The sequence below is a fragment of the Somniosus microcephalus genome, chromosome 28, assembly GCF_052327205.1.
Source record: "Somniosus microcephalus isolate GS21.2 chromosome 28, FLI_Smic_1.0, whole genome shotgun sequence".
In the NCBI taxonomy this organism is placed as follows: Eukaryota; Metazoa; Chordata; class Chondrichthyes; order Squaliformes; family Somniosidae; genus Somniosus; species Somniosus microcephalus.
In genome coordinates, this window is record NC_141014.1 from 12,031,431 (window position 1) to 12,049,147 (window position 17,717).

General features: G+C 48.6%; 2 non-coding genes across 2 annotated transcripts; both read right to left on the reverse strand.

Annotated features, from left to right (window-relative positions):
• Positions 1–4,312: 4,312 nt before the first annotated feature.
• Positions 4,313–4,385, reverse strand: trnar-ccg (transfer RNA arginine (anticodon CCG)). Its single transcript has one exon. It is a non-coding gene; the product is annotated as a tRNA-Arg (tRNA).
• Positions 4,386–5,264: 879 nt separating this feature from the next.
• On the reverse strand, positions 5,265–5,337 carry trnar-ucu (transfer RNA arginine (anticodon UCU)). The gene has a single exon. It is a non-coding gene; the product is annotated as a tRNA-Arg (tRNA).
• Positions 5,338–17,717: the final 12,380 nt, after the last annotated feature.

Below are 17,717 nucleotides of genomic sequence, written 5' to 3' on the forward strand. Positions count from 1 at the left end.
TCCTTATGTGGCTCGGTGTCAAATTCTCTTTGATAATCGCTCCTGTGAGCCCCTTGGGACGTTTTACTACTTTACAGACGCTATATAAATGCAAGTGGTTGCTGCAGATGGCTCTGGCACGGCACGTGAGCAGCGGCAGATATGATGGGTGAAAATAGCTTCCCTCAGTGCTTAACTTTCCAGGATTTGGGAAATGTGGGGAATTTCAGAGCGGTCAATTGTCCTCAGGTGGGGTGCTGTTAGTATTCAGCCCCAGTGGCCTAATGGATAAGGCACTGACCTCCTAAGTCAGGGATTATGTGTTTGAGTCTCATCTGGGGTGATGCGTTTTTAATGATTGACACTATGGCGGATTAGACGGGGCAAGTGGTGGAAAGTACAGCCAGGCGGGGAGGCTGCATTAATTGTAACTTGTGAGCCAAGTTTCCGTCAACGCTGTGATGTCAATGCAACCATCCGCAATAAGCTCAAGGGTGGTAAGGGCCTTGTGGACAAGTGTATTGACAATTCGAGGAAGCTGGAGTAGGGATTTGGGAGGGCCGAGTGACCAAGAGGGTTTATGGAGGTATTACCGTGGAAATTTCCAGGGCTGACTGACGTAAACAAAGAGGTGGATGGTCAGTGGGCCCAGGTAACTTTAAACTTGTAGCTTGGGCTAGAATGCAACCACACAGGATCATACCTATCAGCCAAGGTCCCAGACTCCTCCATCACCATCCCTGGGTATGTCCCGTCCCACAAGCAGGACAGACCCAGCAGAGGTGGCGGCCCAGTGGTACACAGACAGGAGGGAGTGGCCCTGGGAGTCCTCAACGCTGACTCCTGACCCCATGAACTCTCATACCATCAGGTGGACTTCAATGTCCATCACCATAAGAACATAAGAAGTAGGAGCAGGAGTCGACCATACAGCCCTTCCAGCCTGCTCCGCCATTCAATAAGATCATGGCTAATCTTCGACCTCAACTCCACTTTCCCGCCCGACCCCATATCCCTTGTTCCCCCTAGAGTCCAAATATCTATCTATCGCAGCCTTGAATATACTCCACGACTCAGCATCCACAGCCCTTTGGGGTGGAGAATTCCAAAGATTCACAACCCTCTGAGTGAAGAAATTCCTCCTCATCTCAGTCTTAAATGCACGACCCCTTATCCTGAGACTGTGACCCCTAGTTCTAGACACTCAACCCAGGGGAAACAACCTCTCAGCATCCAGCCTGTCAATCCCACTCTGAATCTTATATGTTTCATTCTTCTGAACTCCAGAGAGTATAGGCCCATTCTACACAATCTCTCATTATAGGACAATCCTCTCATCCCAGGAATCAATCTAGTGAATCTTCATTGCACTGCATCATAAGGCATGTATGTCCTTTCTCTGATAAGGAGACCAGAACTGTGCCCAGTACTCCAGGTGTGGTCTCACCAAAGCCCTGTACAATTGTAGTAAGACTTCCTTACTCTTGTGCTCCAACACCCTTGCAATAAAGGCCAACATGCCATTTGCCTTCCTAATTGCTTGCTGTACCTGCATGCTAACTCTCTGTGTTTCGTGTACGAGGACACCTAAATCTCTCTGAACACCAACATTTAATAGTTTCTCACCATTTAAAAAATATTCTGTTTTTCTATTCTTCCTAACAAAGTGAATAACCTCACCTTTCCTCACATTATTCTCTATTTCCCTCCTTATTGTCCACTCACTTAACCTCTCTAGATCCCTTTGCAGGCTCTTTGTGTCCTCCTCACAGCTTACTTTTCCACCTCGCTTTGTATCGTCAGCAAATCTGGATACATTGTCCTCGGTCCCTTCATCTAAGTCATTAATATAGATTGTAAATAGCTGAGGCCCAAGCACCACACTAGTTACAGCCCGCCAACTGGAAAATGACCCGTTTATCCCTACCCGCTGTTTTCTATCTGTTAGCCACTCCTCTATCCATGCTAATATATTACCCCAACCCCAGGATACCTTATCTTGCGTAGCGTTGTGGTTGTTGGAGGTCAATCACCTCAGCCCCAGGACATCGCTGCAGGAGTTCCTCAGGGCAGCGGCTTACCACCACCTTCTCAAGGGCAATTAGGGATGGGCAATAAATGCTGGCCTTGCCAGCGACGCCCACGTCCCAGGAACAAATAAAAATAAAACCTTTTACGTGGCACCTTATTGAATGCCTTTGGGAAATCCAAATATACAACATCCACTGATTCCCATTTATCTACCCTGCTAGTTACATCCTCCAAATACTCCAATAAATTTGTTAAACACAATTTCCCTTTCACAAAAACCTAATCATATGATTTTCTAATTGCATTGTTACCACTTCCTCAATAATGGATTCCAACATTTTCCCGATGACTGATGTCAGGCTAACTGGCCTGTCTTCTCTCTCCCTCCTTATTGTGGATGATTGCATTGACCTTACGGCCTTGATGGAATCTTGGCTACAGGTGATAATACAATCCTCCTTAATGCATCCTCCCCGCCTGGCAGCACCTTCCACCACTTGCCCCACCTAAACTGCCGTTGTGTCAATCATTAAAAACACATCACCCCAGATGGGACTTTAACCCACAATCCCTGGCTTAAAAAGCCAGTGCCTTATCCATTTTTTTTAATTTTTTTTTTATTAATATACTTTACTGAACATTAAGAACATTTACAACATCGTGATCATTACATCGTATGATACAAATCAATTCCACCACCCTACACCGCCATTCCGCCACCACATTTTAACATCAAAACCTGAAGTTTAATTTGTCACCTGCAACATATATTAATCGATTGTGCTTTAAAAATTGGTTGTAAGATACTGTCCTTAAATTCCTTTCTGAATAAAACATCCACAGAGCCTTATAATGGCCTTTTGGCTTATATTTAAAATACTCTTTTAGATTGATTCTCCGCCCCTTACAAAACAGAGCATTCCTTCTTTGCACAATCACGAATCTAGCCAAACTGAACATTAAATTAATTGCCGTTCCGCTAGACTCGGGCAGACTCTCCTGCAATCCCCATCTCAAAATTGAGTCCCACGGGATTCCCCTTCTTGCCATTCAGTCCCCACCCAGCAAAAAAGCTTCACACAACTGTTGAACATAGTACTTAAAGTCATTTAACTGCGGACATAACACCAGTAAATGGGACAGAGTCTCATCCTGTGTCCCACACATTGGGCAAGTTGCCGCCTCCACACGCCCAATCTTGCACAAGACCGTCATGGTAAAAATCCGGTTGTGAGCCAATTTGAAATCCAGCTCAATCCATTCTGGGCATTTAAAATTCGCCCACATTCCTTTCCAAATCCTGTTAAAGTCCAGCAGTGGGTATATACTCTGCCAAAACTCCTGACCAGCAGGTGTCTTGAATCTCCATTCTCTAAATACCTCATAGAAATCTCGAGTATTACAGTTGTCAAATTGGACTAACTCTCCTCCTTTCTCCAGTACGAAGCTTGGAAAAGCAGGACGCATTTTACTTCCTTTGGAGATTTCCGCATTTATTTCTTCCATCCAATCCTGTGGCATTGCCCTCACAATCTTCTCATACATGATTCCTATTGCTTTTCCTTCTACCTCCTGATCCTCCTCCCACACCATGTCCCTCACAATCGCTTCCGGCAACCAACCTGGAATCACCTCGTATAATACATCTTTCACAGATATAATCCCAGCTTTTATAAAAGCTTGATTAAATAAAACCTCTCCTTCGATGTTGACCCACCTGTTCAAAAATAAGGGCTGCTCTAAAAATTCCTCAGCCCCCTTAGGCATAAACCGCACACTTTTTAAAAATTGAGCCCAAGTCTCTACCACCCCCTTATAAAATCTAGGGAGGAGCTTAATCGATTTCAAAAACATATTATTGTATTCCATATACAATATCCCCTGCCCTCCTATCCCACTTTGTTTTAAAAAATGCTCAAAACAACTCTTCCAAAAACTTGAATTTGACTTCTGAAGAAATCTCTTCACCCATTTGATTCTAAAGAATTTTTTCTTCAAATCAATATCTGGGAAGTTGAGCCCTCCCTGATTTCTCCGTCCAATGATGGTATTGTAGGCCACCAAGGCTGGTTTCCCTTCCCATATAAACCTCACACAAGCCTCTCGGATGGACTTTTCTGCCCACTCAGGAATATCCTCCACCGTCAATAAGTACCATAGCTTAGACAGCAGGAGAGCAGACACCACTGTCGCTCTTCCTTGCACTTTCAACCACCTTCTTTCCCATCTTCCCAAAATCTTTTTAATTTTCATAACCTTCGGTTCTCCAATTTAATCGATCCACTTCTCCCTAAAGATACATCACCCCAGATGGGACTCGAACCCACAATCCCTGGTTTCGGAAACCAGTGCCTTATCCATTAGGCCACTGAGGCTGAATACACAATGGAACCCGCCTGAGGACAATTGACCGCTCCGAAATGTGACATCTGCCTCAGTTTCAGAGTCTTCGAAGTTAAGCACAGATAGGAGCTATTTTCACCCATCATATCTGTCACTGCTTGCGCCATACCAGAGCCCTCTACAACAACAACTTGCATTTATATAGCACCTTTAACCTAGTAAAATATCCCAAGGTGCTTCACAGGAGCGATTATCAAACAAAATTTGACACCGAGCCACATAAGGAGAGATTAGGTCAAGGTGCCCTAAACCTTGGTCCAAGAGGAAGGTTTGGAGGAACATTTAAAGGAGGAGAGAGAGGTAGCGAGGCGGAGATGTTTAGGGAGATACCGTGCCCACTGTCCATTCCCCGACCCTGCCTGGTCTTTGCTTTCATCAGTGAGCCCTGGAACTTTGCTCAAATTTGATTCCCAATTCCTGGCCTTCTCTGCCATCAATACTACACTGCAATACTCAGCTGCTGCGACTCTGATCTTCTATTCAGTTGCTTAAGTTTGAAGGTAACTTTGTCCAGTTTGCAGCCCATCCCCCATTGCTGCTGTGTCTGTGACTGTCCCACTGGTTTATTTTGCTGCTGTCCGGGTCCTGACCAGAAATTCACTCTCCTGGGCCGACATCCATTTCTGGATCTTATGGGGGCCTCCAACTTCACCAGTGCTTTCTGCCACACAACACTGCTCCACATTAACACCTCCAGCATACCTCTCAGTTACTCTGCCCTCCCAAATCCCTTCACAATGTCTATCAACTTGCGAACACTGCCCTGACCATCTACGAGTTTATTCTGGATGGTTGCATTGACATTCTGGGACTTGAATGCAATTTCCATAGTGCCAATCTTAAAATTACATCACCCCAGATGGGACTCGAACCCACAATCCCTGGCTTAGAAGGCCAGTGCCTTATCCATTAGGCCACTGGGGCTGTATGCAAAGCAATGAAAATCATGAGACTTAAAGGTCAGTTTGTGACCGCCAAATCATTATTTACAGGGCAAATTATTCTCACCGCAGACAGAAAATCTTTGATTAGGATTTAAAATGCACATTGTTGGGTGGCTACTGAATCGATTCACCCCATTCTTCCCATGTGGCCCGAATGCTACGGTAGGTAATCAATCAAACCCAAACTGCACAGCCAGAGTAAAGTTTGTACAGGACACAATTTCAAACTTTGCAGATGACACAAAACTTGGAAGTGCAGTGAACAGTGAGGAGGATAGTGATAGACTTCAAGAGGACATAGACAGGCTGGTGGAATGGGCGGACATGTGACAAATGAAATTTAACGCAGAAAACTGATACATTTTGGAAGAAGGAATGAAGAGAGGAAATATAAACTAAAGGGTACAATCCTAAAGTGCGTGCATGAACAGACAGAACTAGGGGTGTATGTACACAAATCATTGAAGGAGACAGGGCAGGTTGAGAAAGCAGTTAAAAAAGCTTACGGGATCCTGGGCTTCATGAATAGAGTTGTAGAGTCATAGGCCTAGAAATTCGGTTGTTTGCGCCAGCGGTTAGCGCCTTAAGAGACCGAGAATTGGAGCGTTGACTAATGTTGGGGCGGGCGCAATGAAGATAGCGACAACTCCCATATTGACTATACATTTAACGCCTGCGCTAAGTTTTTGCGCGCGCCCACTAGCGCAAGCACATAATGACGTCATTTCATCGTGCAACGTCTTTTAGGGGCGCCTGAGCAGATATTGGGTGGCGCCCGGAGCCTTAACGCCTAGCGCTATTAGTGACAGTTCGAGGGAGCATTAGCAGGCCCTTCTCGGAGTCGGGGGGCGCTATTTAAAGGGGACAGCTCTAGTATAGAAGCTTCAGCCACTTGGCCTGTTCATTGCAATCGTTGGTGGAGAGAGTTAGGGAGCTACTGTGGAGCAGAATTTTTGGATTTTAGCATTACAGTACTTGGGACCCTCAAACCTGTCCGGAGCAGTTGGAGCACTAGACCTAACAGCCTTCTGACCAACTGGCATCGGAATGGGAGATGCTTTGGAGGGCGACGGGCTCCAGGCCGAACACTATGAAGGGGCAGAAAGACGGCGGGAGAGAAGGCCGGGATTGGCCAGAAGGAGGAGGGGCAATGGAGGTTGCCCAATCCGAGGGTATGCTGCGAGGGTCTTTAGGGGTCATACCTTGACATGTCGGAGGAGCAGTGTGTGCGAAGGCTCTGAATCGGGATGGACGTTGTTACTGAGCTGTGCCACCTGCTTACTGAGGACCTGCAGCCGCGTCAATGGTGCATGACCTCTCTGTCGGTGGCCGCTAAACTGACTGTTGGCCTCAATTTTTATGGCAACGGATCCTTTCAGTGAGCCATTGGGGACATTGCGAATATCTCCCAGGCTGCAGTCCACTGCTGCATCCGGCAAGTTACAGCTGCCCTTTATAGGAGAAGGCGTCAATTCATCACCTTCCCTCTGACCCTGGAGAAGCAGGCGGAGGAGGAGGAGGAGGAGGAGCATGCGGATGAGGAGGAGGAGGAGCAGGAGGAGGAAGATGGAAGGGCTCCTGAAAGTGGAAGGGCCATCCGTCACTGGCTCATGAGGAGTCGTCTCGAGGCCCCTCTGGCGGAATGATGAGTGTCCTAACTGCTGCGCACTTTGGATGTTTGAAAGCATCTGAAGGCCAGCATCACTGTAATTATTCATGTACACCATAGCACATTTAAACTTCTCTTTATTGGCACAAAAGTCTTTCATTACAGCAAAACAACGTCATGTCAACAGAAACCATAACAAACAAAATAACACTAAACTCTTCGGCAAAGCCGCAAAACTGAACAAACTATTTCCAACAATTCCAACAGGTGAGGGTCTCCTTGAGTTTGGCCAAAGAAATGTCTCAGGACCTCCCTCTACTGCTGGCCCCTTGATGGAGAACGACTTCTCTTTCGCGCTCGGACCCTTCCCACCCTGCTGCTCCTACGTAATTGAACCCCAGTGGCGGGTATTATGTCCGTGTATAATTGAGACACGGGCTGCAGGAGTTGATTATAACAAGTCTTTACTGAATGGAGACAACCTGGAAACTGAAACTACAGAAGCCTGCTAGGGCCTTTTATACAGGGGTGGTCACTGCCGGTACTGCAGTCTGAGACCAGTTATTCCCTTAAAGGTACATACACAACAATTCCTCCCCTTTTAGATAAACAGTACATAACATTCATTTAACAACTAAATAATAACTAATTACAATTACGGTTGCTAGATACATTGGTTGAAGTTAAGCAATTATAAGTTCAGTCTTTGAGGTGGCTTCCTGATTCTGTCTGGATAACGCCTCTTTGGGATATCAGGTTCTTCTGGCAAGGTTGAGTCGGGATCAATGTCGTTGTTTGGTTCGTCTGCTTCCAATATCACCGATTCTGCGGTAGATGCAATTGGTACTTCGGTTTCATCGCCAGGTGTATCAGATCGTGGTGTGGAGTTGGCGTTTTCCAGTGACTCTAGAATCTGGTCAGCATGGCGTCTTACAATGTTCTCTCCAACGTCCACGGTATACATTAGAGGTCCTTGCCGTGTACAGATCGTTCCTGGCTGCCATTTCTCTGTGGGGTAGTCCTGGGCCAAAACTGGTTGACCTATCTTAAAATTCCTGTTCGGCCTTTCATTCATATTCTGAAACTTCCTGTTCTCCACATCTCTTCTGACGTTTGGCTTAACCAAATCCAAGCGGCATCGTAGTCTTCGATTGAAGAACATCATGGCTGGAGTTTGGTTGGTAACCACATGTGTCGCATTCCGGTAGGCAAACAAGAAGTTATCCACCTTGTGTTGTAGGGGTATATCTTCATTACACATTGCCTTGATAGCCTTCTTGAATGTTTGAACAAACCTCTCGGCCAATCCATTAGTGGCTGGATGATATGGGGCGGATGTGTAATGCTTAACACCATTGTTCTTTAAGAACCTCCGGAACTCTTCAGACACAAACTGTGGTCCATTGTCAGAGCAAATCTGTTCAGGCAGCCCATTCCTGGCGAATATGGTTCGTAAGACTGTGATAGTTTTTTCTGTGGTGGTTGAGGACATTTTTATTACCTCTGGCCACTTTGAATGTGCATCCACCGCAATTAAAAACATTGAGTCCATAAAGGGACCAGCAAAATCAATGTGCACCCTTTGCCATGGAGATGAGGGCCACTCCCATGGATGTAGAGGGGCTTGTGGTGGGGCGTTTTGGACCTTCTGGCATCCTGTACAGCTCTTGGTCATCTCTTTGATTTCTCTATCGATTCCCGGCCACCACACAAATGCTCTAGCTAAGTTCTTCATTTATACCCCTCCCAGATGACCCTCATGAAGCTCATTGAGCACTCTATCCTTCAATTTGGGTGGAATTACTACTCTGGATCCACACATCAAGGTTCCTCTGCACACTGACAGCTGTTCTCTTCTCGGCGAGAATGCTGGCAGCAGTGGTTCGCCATGTGCTGGCCATCCCTTCACCGTTAAATCATAGACCCAGGAGAGTGTCGGGCCATTTTGTGTTTCCTTTTCTATGTTTGCATTCGTCACAGGGAGACATTCGACTATGGTCGAGTGGAATAACTCCACTGGATCCACTGCCAGTTCTTCTTCCACCGTTGGCAACAGTAGGCACGGCAATCCATCAGCATTCCCATGCTGTTTAGTTCCTTTGTACTCAATGTCATATTGGTGTGCCCCTAGGAAAAGGGACCACCTCTGTAGCCGTTGTGCCGTCATTATCGGTACGCCCTTCTGAGGGTTGAAAATGGAGACGAGAGGTTGATGATCAGTTAGTAGAGTAAATTTCTGACCGTGCAGGTAGTGATTGAACTTCTTCACCCCCCACACCAGGCTGAGGGCCTCTCTGTCAATCTGGGCGTAGTTACGCTCGCCTGAAGTTAACGAGCGTGACGCAAAAGCTATCGGCCTCTCTGAACCATCAAGGAATTTATGTGACAGTACCGCCCCAATGCCGCAGGGAGACGCATCACACGCCAGTCTTATTGGTAGTGATGGGTTGTAGTGAGCCAATACTTCTCTTGAAGTGATTAGGTCCTTACTCTTCTGAAAGGCCTGCTTACATTCATCGCTCCATTTCCATGCTACTCCCGTTCATAGTAGGGCGTTCAGTGGATGCAGAATTGTGGACAAATTCGGCAAAAACTTATGGTAGTAATTCACCAATCCGAGGAATGACCTCAGTTGCGACACATTTTCAGGCGCTGGAGCCTTAACTACCGCTTCAATTTTGTCAGGGGACTTATGCAACCCCTCTTCATCAATCACGTGGCCACAATACGATATCTGTTTCTTAAAAAACTCGCACTTAGGGCGATTGGCTCGTAGCCCATGTTCCCATAGTCTAGTGAGCACCTGCTCTAGGTTGGCAAGGTGTTCACTGTCATCTTCAACTGTCAGTAGGATGTCGTCCAAGTAATACTGAGTCCCCGGAATCCCTTGCAGGACTTGTTCCATCGCTCTTTGCCATATTGCCGGAGCTGATGCTACTCCGAATACCAGTCGATTATACTGGTAAAGACCTTTGTGAGTATTTATCGTGAGATACTTCCTAGAGGATTCTTCAACCTCCATCTGCAAATATGCTTGTGCTAGGTCAATTTTTGTAAAACGCTTCCCTCCAGATAGTGAGGCGAAGATATCTTCTATCCTTGGAAGAGGATATTGTACTGTGTGAAGGACTGGGTTCATCGTCACCTTGAAGTCCCCACAGATGCGAACCTTCCTTGGCTCCTCAGACTTATTGTTTAACGTTTTCTTCATGACAGGAATGATGGGTGTCGCCCACTCGCTCCAGTCTACCTTAGATAACACGCCTGCCTTCTCCAGATTCTCCAGCTCTGCCTGAATGGCTGGGCAAATTGCATATGGTACCGGTCTTGCTTTGAAAAACTTGGGAATTGCATTCTCCTCTATTTTTATCGAGGCAGTTACGCCTTTAAGAGTGCCCAGTTCTTGTTGAAATACCTCTTTGGCGTCAGCTAAGATTGTTGACAATCGTCCAGGAGTGACGTCGTCATCCTTTTTACCAGCCACTGTCAGTGCCTGAATGGAGTGCCAGTCTAAACTTATCTTTCTAATCCATTCACGTCCCAATAACGGTGGTCCACCATCTTGCAGAATGTAGAGATACAATTTCTGTATTTTCTTGCCGTTGTATTCGACAGGCACCCTTATTTTTCCTCTGGGGTATACTTTTTGCCCCGTATACGTCCTCAAGACAATGGATGTCTCTCTCAAGGGTATGTGTGAGAATAACCGCTCGTAGTCTCGTCGATTCATGATGGTTAGAGCTGATCCTGTATCCAATTCCATTTGGACTTGGGACCCTGCTATCGTGAGGGCGACCCAAATGGTTCGGTGATCCTCTTTTGCGATTACGTTGTGAAGTTTGAGACAGCTTAGTCTCTTGTTCCCGGATTCACTATCGCTCATCTGGTCTTCGGAACTACTGTCCGTCATCTTTTGTACTTTCCTGTACGGTTCCTTAGTAGCCTTTTTGTTGTCATTGGTCTTCTTCCCAGACCTGCAAACTCGTGCAATGTGTCCCATCTTTCCGCATTGCCTGCATATTTTGTCCTTGGACCAGCAGTCCTTCTGGTCATGGTTTGTTCTGCCGCAGCGATAACATTTTGCAAATCCCCGTGTCATTTCGTGGGTGCCGTATTCCTGTGGCTTTTGTTGTATTTCCGCAGCTCCCCTTGCTGCTGCTTCGTACGATACTGCCACGCTGAAAGCCTTATCTAGCGTCAGCTCTTTCTCTGAGAGTAACCTCTTCTGGGTTCGTTCACGCAGGAGTCCACAGACAAATTTGTCCCGTAAGGTATCTGCCAGTCCTGCTATGAACTGGCAGTGCTTTGATAGCTTGCGTAGTTCCGTAAGGTAATCAGCATTGCTCTAATTTTTATGCTGATTTCTCCTGTGGAATTTAAATCTTTCTGCTATCAGCAGCGGTGTAGGATTTAGGTGTTCCTGTAGGATAGCAACAATTTCGTTAAAACTCTTTGCCTTCGGTTTAGCTGGAGTAATCAGGTTCTGCAATAGGCCGTACGGTCTTGCGCCCATTAAATTTAGCAATACCGATGCCTTTTTCTCATCGGCTATTTCGTTTGCCTCGCAATATACCTCGACTCTTTCCACATACGTGGTCCAGTTTTCTATTGCATTATCGAAGGCAGTGATATCGCCAGTCTTTGGCATCTTGAAAATCTAAGATGGCGCCTCCCGCGCTTTGCCTTCGTCCCCGATGGATCAAAATGGCGCCTCCCATGCTTTTCCTTCTTCCCCGCCGAGTTAAGATGGCGCCTCCCACGCTTTCCCGCCGCTGCCGCTGCTGCCAACGCCGCTCTCCGCGGTATTTTTATTTTTCTATCGCGCTTCAATATTTGCTCCGTTAATTGAAGAACCGTTCCCGTCATGGAGCAGACCCTCTGGGACACTTCCCTCCCTATTCTTAGGTCCGAACGCTGCCCGGCTGCGAAGCACCGGCCGCGCCCTGTGTGCTCCACCCTCTCTCTCTCTCTTTGCTTCCCGACTCGCTGCCCGGCCCTGTTGCAGAGCCACCCGATCGAGCTCTAGTCCGCTGCGGCCCAGGAAGGATCAGTGCACTACCTGCCACCAGCCCGATTAGCTGGGAAACCACAGACTGGAGACCAAGCCTGGCTCTCGACAGTCTCTCCTGCACTTTTCAATTCGATGATTTGGAGGGCGGTTGCCCACGGTCGACGCCCGTTTCTTGAGTTTCTTTGGATTTTTTTTTTTTCTTTCTTCTGGCTTCGACCTTCAATAATGTCATCTGAGGTGCTGCCGAGTTGCAGGTAAGTTCGTTTCTTACTCGTCGCCAGTATTATGTCCGTGTATAATTGAGACACGGACTGCAGGAGTTGATTATAACAAGTCTTTACTGAATGGAGACAACCTGGAAACTGAAACTACAGAAGCCTGCTAGGGCCTTTTATACAGGGGTGGTCACTGCCGGTACTGCAGTCTGAGACCAGTTATTCCCTTAAAGGTACATACACAACAGCGGGGTGAAGGCTGGGGGACGCCTGCTGACTGTCTGGAAGCACAGAAGCCCCTGAGGGACGGCCTGGCCGACCTCTGGGCTTGGAGGGTGCGGACGCAGGATGCTTGATCTGAGCATGGCTGGAAGCAGTGTGCACTGCAGGTGGTGGCAGCTGCACTGCAGACGTGCCAGCGCTGGCATGTGGAATGGTCACCTGCCGAGAGAGGACACCTGCACCATTGTCGGACAACACACTGGCTCTCTGAGGGGACCAGCTCGGCTCATCCGCCACAATCGCATGCTCCACTGATTCCTGGCCTTGTATGGGACTGGAAGGGCCCGGGGTGATCCTAGCTGATGCAGATAGGGTGGCTGCAGTGAGAGTTCGCGTTGCCTCAATCTGGGTGTGGACGAGACCGGCAAGTGACTGCGTGGCAGCAGTGAGGACCTGTGAGCCAGGTGCCAGTGCTTCGGAGAAGCCCTGGACAGTTCTTTCCATTGCTTCGGACAAGGCCGGTGCTGACCGCTCCACTGCCTCGGACAAGCCCTGGACAGACCTTTCCAGGGATTGTCCGAAGCCCTCAACAGTCCTTTCCCTAGCGGCCTCGAAGCCCTGGACAGTCCTCTCCATTGTTGGTGCAAAGCCCTCGACAGACCTCTCCATTGTTGCCCCGAAGCCCTGGAGAGTCCTGTCCATTGTTGCCCCGAAGCCCTGGAGAGTCCTGTCCATTGTTGCCCCGAAGCCCTGAAGAGTCCTCTCCATTGTTGCCCCGAAGTCCAACACAATCTTTGCCAGTGAATCTATTGATTGAGGCATCCTCCCCACTGCAGCCATCAGCTCAGTGTGCCTGAGCCGGGCCTGGGTGCTCATTTCAGCCAGGCGACGCACCTCCTCTGCACTCTGTGCAGCCGTCATCACTACCTGCCTTGCCCTCCGGGGAGACGGTGGCCGAACTTGCCTACCCCCCTTGTGTTGCTGCATGCCGCTTGGTCCGTCAACTGCCTGATCCTCAGAGCCCCCCCCGCCTCCCCTCCAGGGAACTACTATCCCCAGTCTGTACATGTGTATGCTCCTCTGAGATTGGAGCGGATGATCCGGCTTCCTCCTGATCCTCAACTCTGGAGGCACTGGCACTGGCAGCTTCAGGGCGTGGAGCCCCAGTTGGTGATGCATCATCTGAAAGCAGGGAGGTGGAAGAGTGGCTTTAGCAAAAGGACAGGTTGGCGGAAAGGCATGGCAGATTGCGGCACACTGAGGAAGCATGCTGGCGGGGGGACCAAGTGGAAGGAGACAGTTGCAAAAGGTGAGAGCCTTACCCTCGCTGTCGAGAATGGGGTCGGCAGCTGCAGTGGTAACAGGACCAGACAGACGTCCTCCAAGAATCTGGTGCACTCTCTCCTCGCGATCCGTGAGAGTGACCACTTGTGGAGATCCGCCACCGGTTCGACGCTGCTCCCTCTGCATCGTCGCCAGCTTGGACTGCAGGGGAAAGAAGGGGAAGTTCTGTAACATGATGCCTTGAGAGATCATCTGATGCCCCCCATGGTGCAAGAGCCCTTACATGATGCCTTGAGAGATCATCTGATGCCCCCCATGGTGCAAGAGCCCTTACATGATGCCTTGAGAGATCATCTCATGCCCCCCACGGTGCAAGGGCCCTTACATGTGGCCTTGAGAGATCATCTCATGCCCCCCATGGTGCAAGAGCCCTTACATGTGGCCTTGAGAGAAATGTCCATGTGTGTGCCCAGAAAGGGCCATGGGTGCTTGCTGGCAGATGGCCATTGGGGCATCATGTCAACAGGGTCCTCGAAGTTAGGTGCAGATGGAGGGAATCAGAAGTTTGCACAGCCAACACTCACCCTAACGACCCGAGTGAGGTCGTTGAATTTCTTCCTGCACTGAACAGGGGTCCTGGTCGCCAAGCTGTTGGAGTTGAATCTCTGAGAAACCTCCCTCCAAGATCGCCGGTAAGCCTTTTGATTCGGCCTCTTGCCATTGTCAGGATACAGAACATCTCGACGGCGCTCAACTGCAGACACCAAGTGGTCCAGGGCCTCAGTGCTGAAGCGCTCTGCTCTCTGTCTCACCTTCTCCATCCTCACCAAGTTTGTTGCGCCAGAGAAGGGCGAGCGCCGATTCTGAGGCCTACAGGGCGTTGAGTGTAGCAGCTCAGGCTGACTGACCCACCCCTTTAAGAGCCAGCCGGCGCCTGGAAGTCTCGTGGTTTCCTGTAATTGAGATCACCTGCGCTGCGCCCGTCCGCGACGATATTGGGTAGCGCCTGAACTTTTGCGCCTTAGGAGCCCCGTGCAACGTCTGAGTTAGCGCCTCAATCCCCTTTGGGGGCGATGCAACCCAATATCTCGCCAGGCAGCGATAAGTTTCGTCTGGCTATAAACTTTGCGCAGCGCCAGTTCTAACGCCTCAAGCGGGGCTATACCCAATTTTTGGCCTTAGAGTCATAACGGCACAGAGGGAGGCCATTCAGCCCATCCAGTCCGCGCCGGCTCTCTGTAGAGCAATCCAGTCAGTCCCATTCCCTCGCTTTATTCCCATAGCCGTGCAAGTTTATTTCCCTCAAGTGCCTATCCAGTCTCCCCTTGAAAACATTGAGTGTCTCCACTTCCGCCACTTCCGTCAGCAGCGAGTTCCAGGTCATCACCATTCACTGTGTAAAAAAGTTTTGTCTCACATCCCCCCTGTGTCTCTTGCCCAATTCCTTAAATCTGTGTCCCCTAGTCCTTGTGCCATCAACTAGTGGGAAGAGCCTTTCCCCGTCTAGCCTATCCAAACCCGTCATAATCTTGTACACCTCTATCAAATCACCCCTCAACCTCCTTTGCTCTAATGAAAATAAATCCAGCTTCTCCAACCTGTCCTTGTAGCTAAGATCCCCCATCCAAGGAACCATTCTGGTAAATCTCCTCTGCACCCTCTCAAGGGCCTTCACATCCTTCCTAAATTGTGGTGACCAGAACTGGATGCAATACTCCAGTTGTGGTCCAACCAGCGCTTTATAAAGGTTCAGCATAACTTCTCTACTTTTGTACTCAAAACCTAAAACCTCTATTTATGAAGCCCAACATCCCATATGGTTTGTTAACCACTCTCTCAATATGTCCTGCCACCGAGGTATAGAGTAGAAAATCGTGGAAATTATGATGAACCTTTAGGAAGGATGTGAAGGCCTTAGAGAGCGTGCAGAAAAGATTTACGAGAATGATTCCAGGGATGAGGGACTTTAGTTACGTGGATAGACTGGAGAAGCTGGGGTTGTTCTCCTTAGAGCAGAGAGGATTGAGAGTAGATTTGATAGAGGTATTCAAAATCATGAGGGGTCTGGACAGAGTAGAGAGAGAGAAACTGTTCCCATTGGCGGAAGGGTCAAGAACCAGAGAAATCAGATTTAAGGTGATTGGCAGAAGAACCAAAGGCGACATGTGGAATAACTTTTTTACTCAGCGAGTGGTTAGGATCTGGAATGCACTGCCTGGAAGGCTGGTGGAGGCAGATTCAATCACGGCTTTCAAAGGGGAATTGGATAAGTACCTGCAGGAAAAACATTTGCAGGGCTACGGGGAAGGGGCAGAGACAGTGGGACTAGCTGAAGTGGTATTGCAGAGAGCCGGCACGGGCTCGACGGGCCGAATGGCCTCCTTCTGTGCTGTAACCATTCCATGATAAGCTTTGGGTCACCTGTCCTAGTATCTATTTATGTGGCTCGGTGTCAAATTCTCTTTGATAATCGCTCCTGTGAGCACCTTGGGACGTTTTACTACTTTACAGACGCTATATAAATGTAAGTTGTTGCTGCAGATGGCTCTGGCACGGCACGTGAGCAGCGGCAGATATGATGGGTGAAAATAGCTTCCCTCAGTGCTTAACTTTCCAGGATTTGGGAAATGTGAGGAATTTCAGAGCGGTCAATTGTCCTCAGGTGGGGTGCTGTTTGTATTTAGCTCCAGTGGCCTAATGGATAAGGCACTGGCCTCCGAAGCCAGGGATTATGTGTTTGAGTCTCATCTGGGGTGATGCGTTTTTAATGATTGACACTATGGCGGATTAGACAGGGCAAATGGTGGAAAGTACAGCCAGGCGGGGAGGCTGCATTAATCGTAACTTGTGAGCCAAGTTTCCGTCAAGGCTGTGATGTCAATGCGACCATCCGCAATAAGCTCAAGGGTGGTAAGGGCCTTGTGGACAAGTGTATTCACAATTCGAGGAAGCGGGAGTAGGGATTTGGGAGGGCCGAGTGACCAAGAGGGTTTATGGAGGTATTTCCGTGGAAATTTCCAGGGCTGACTGACGTAAACAAAGAGGTGGATGGTCAGTGGGCCCAGGTAACTTTAAACTTGTAGCTTGGGCTAGAATGCAACCACACAGGATCATACCTATCAGCCAAGGTCCCAGACTCCTCCATCACCATCCCTGGGTATGTCCCGTCCCACAAGCATGACAGACCCAGCAGAGGTGGCGGCCCAGTGGTACACAGACAGGAGGGAGTGGCCCTGGGAGTCCTCAAGGCTGACTCCTGACCCCATGAACTCTCATGCCATCAGGTGGACTTCAATGTCCATCGCCATAAGAACATAAGAAGTAGGAGCAGGAGTCGACCATACAGCCCTTCGCGCCTGCACCGCCATTCAATAAGATCATGGCTGATCTTCGACCTCAACTCCACTTTCCCGCCCGACCCCATATCCCTTGTTCCCCCTAGAGTCCAAATATCTATCTATCTCAGCCTTGAATATACTCCACGACTCAGCATCCACAGCCCTTTGGAGTAGAGAATTCCAAAGATTCACAACCGTCTGAGTGAAGAAATTCCTCCTCATCTCAGTCTTAAATGCACGACCCCTTATCCAGAGACTGTGACCCCTAGTTCTAGACACTCAACCCAGGGGAAACAACCTCTCAGCATCCAGCCTGTCAATCCCACTCTGAATCTTATATGTTTCATTCTTCTGAACTCCAGGGAGTATAGGCCCATTCTACACAATCTCTCATTGTAGGACAGTCCTCTCATCCCAGGAATCAATCTGGTGAATCTTCATTGCACTGCCTCTAAGGCATGTATGTCCTTTCTCAGACAAGGAGACTAAAACTGTGCGCAGTACTCCAGGTGTGGTCTCACCAAAGCCCTGTACAATTGTAGTAAGACTTCCTTACTCTTGTGCTCCAACACCCTTGCAATAAAGGCCAACATGCCATTTCCCTTCCTAATTGCTTGCTGTACCTGCATGCTAACTCTCTGTGTTTCCTGTACGAGGACACCTAAATCTCTCTGAACACCA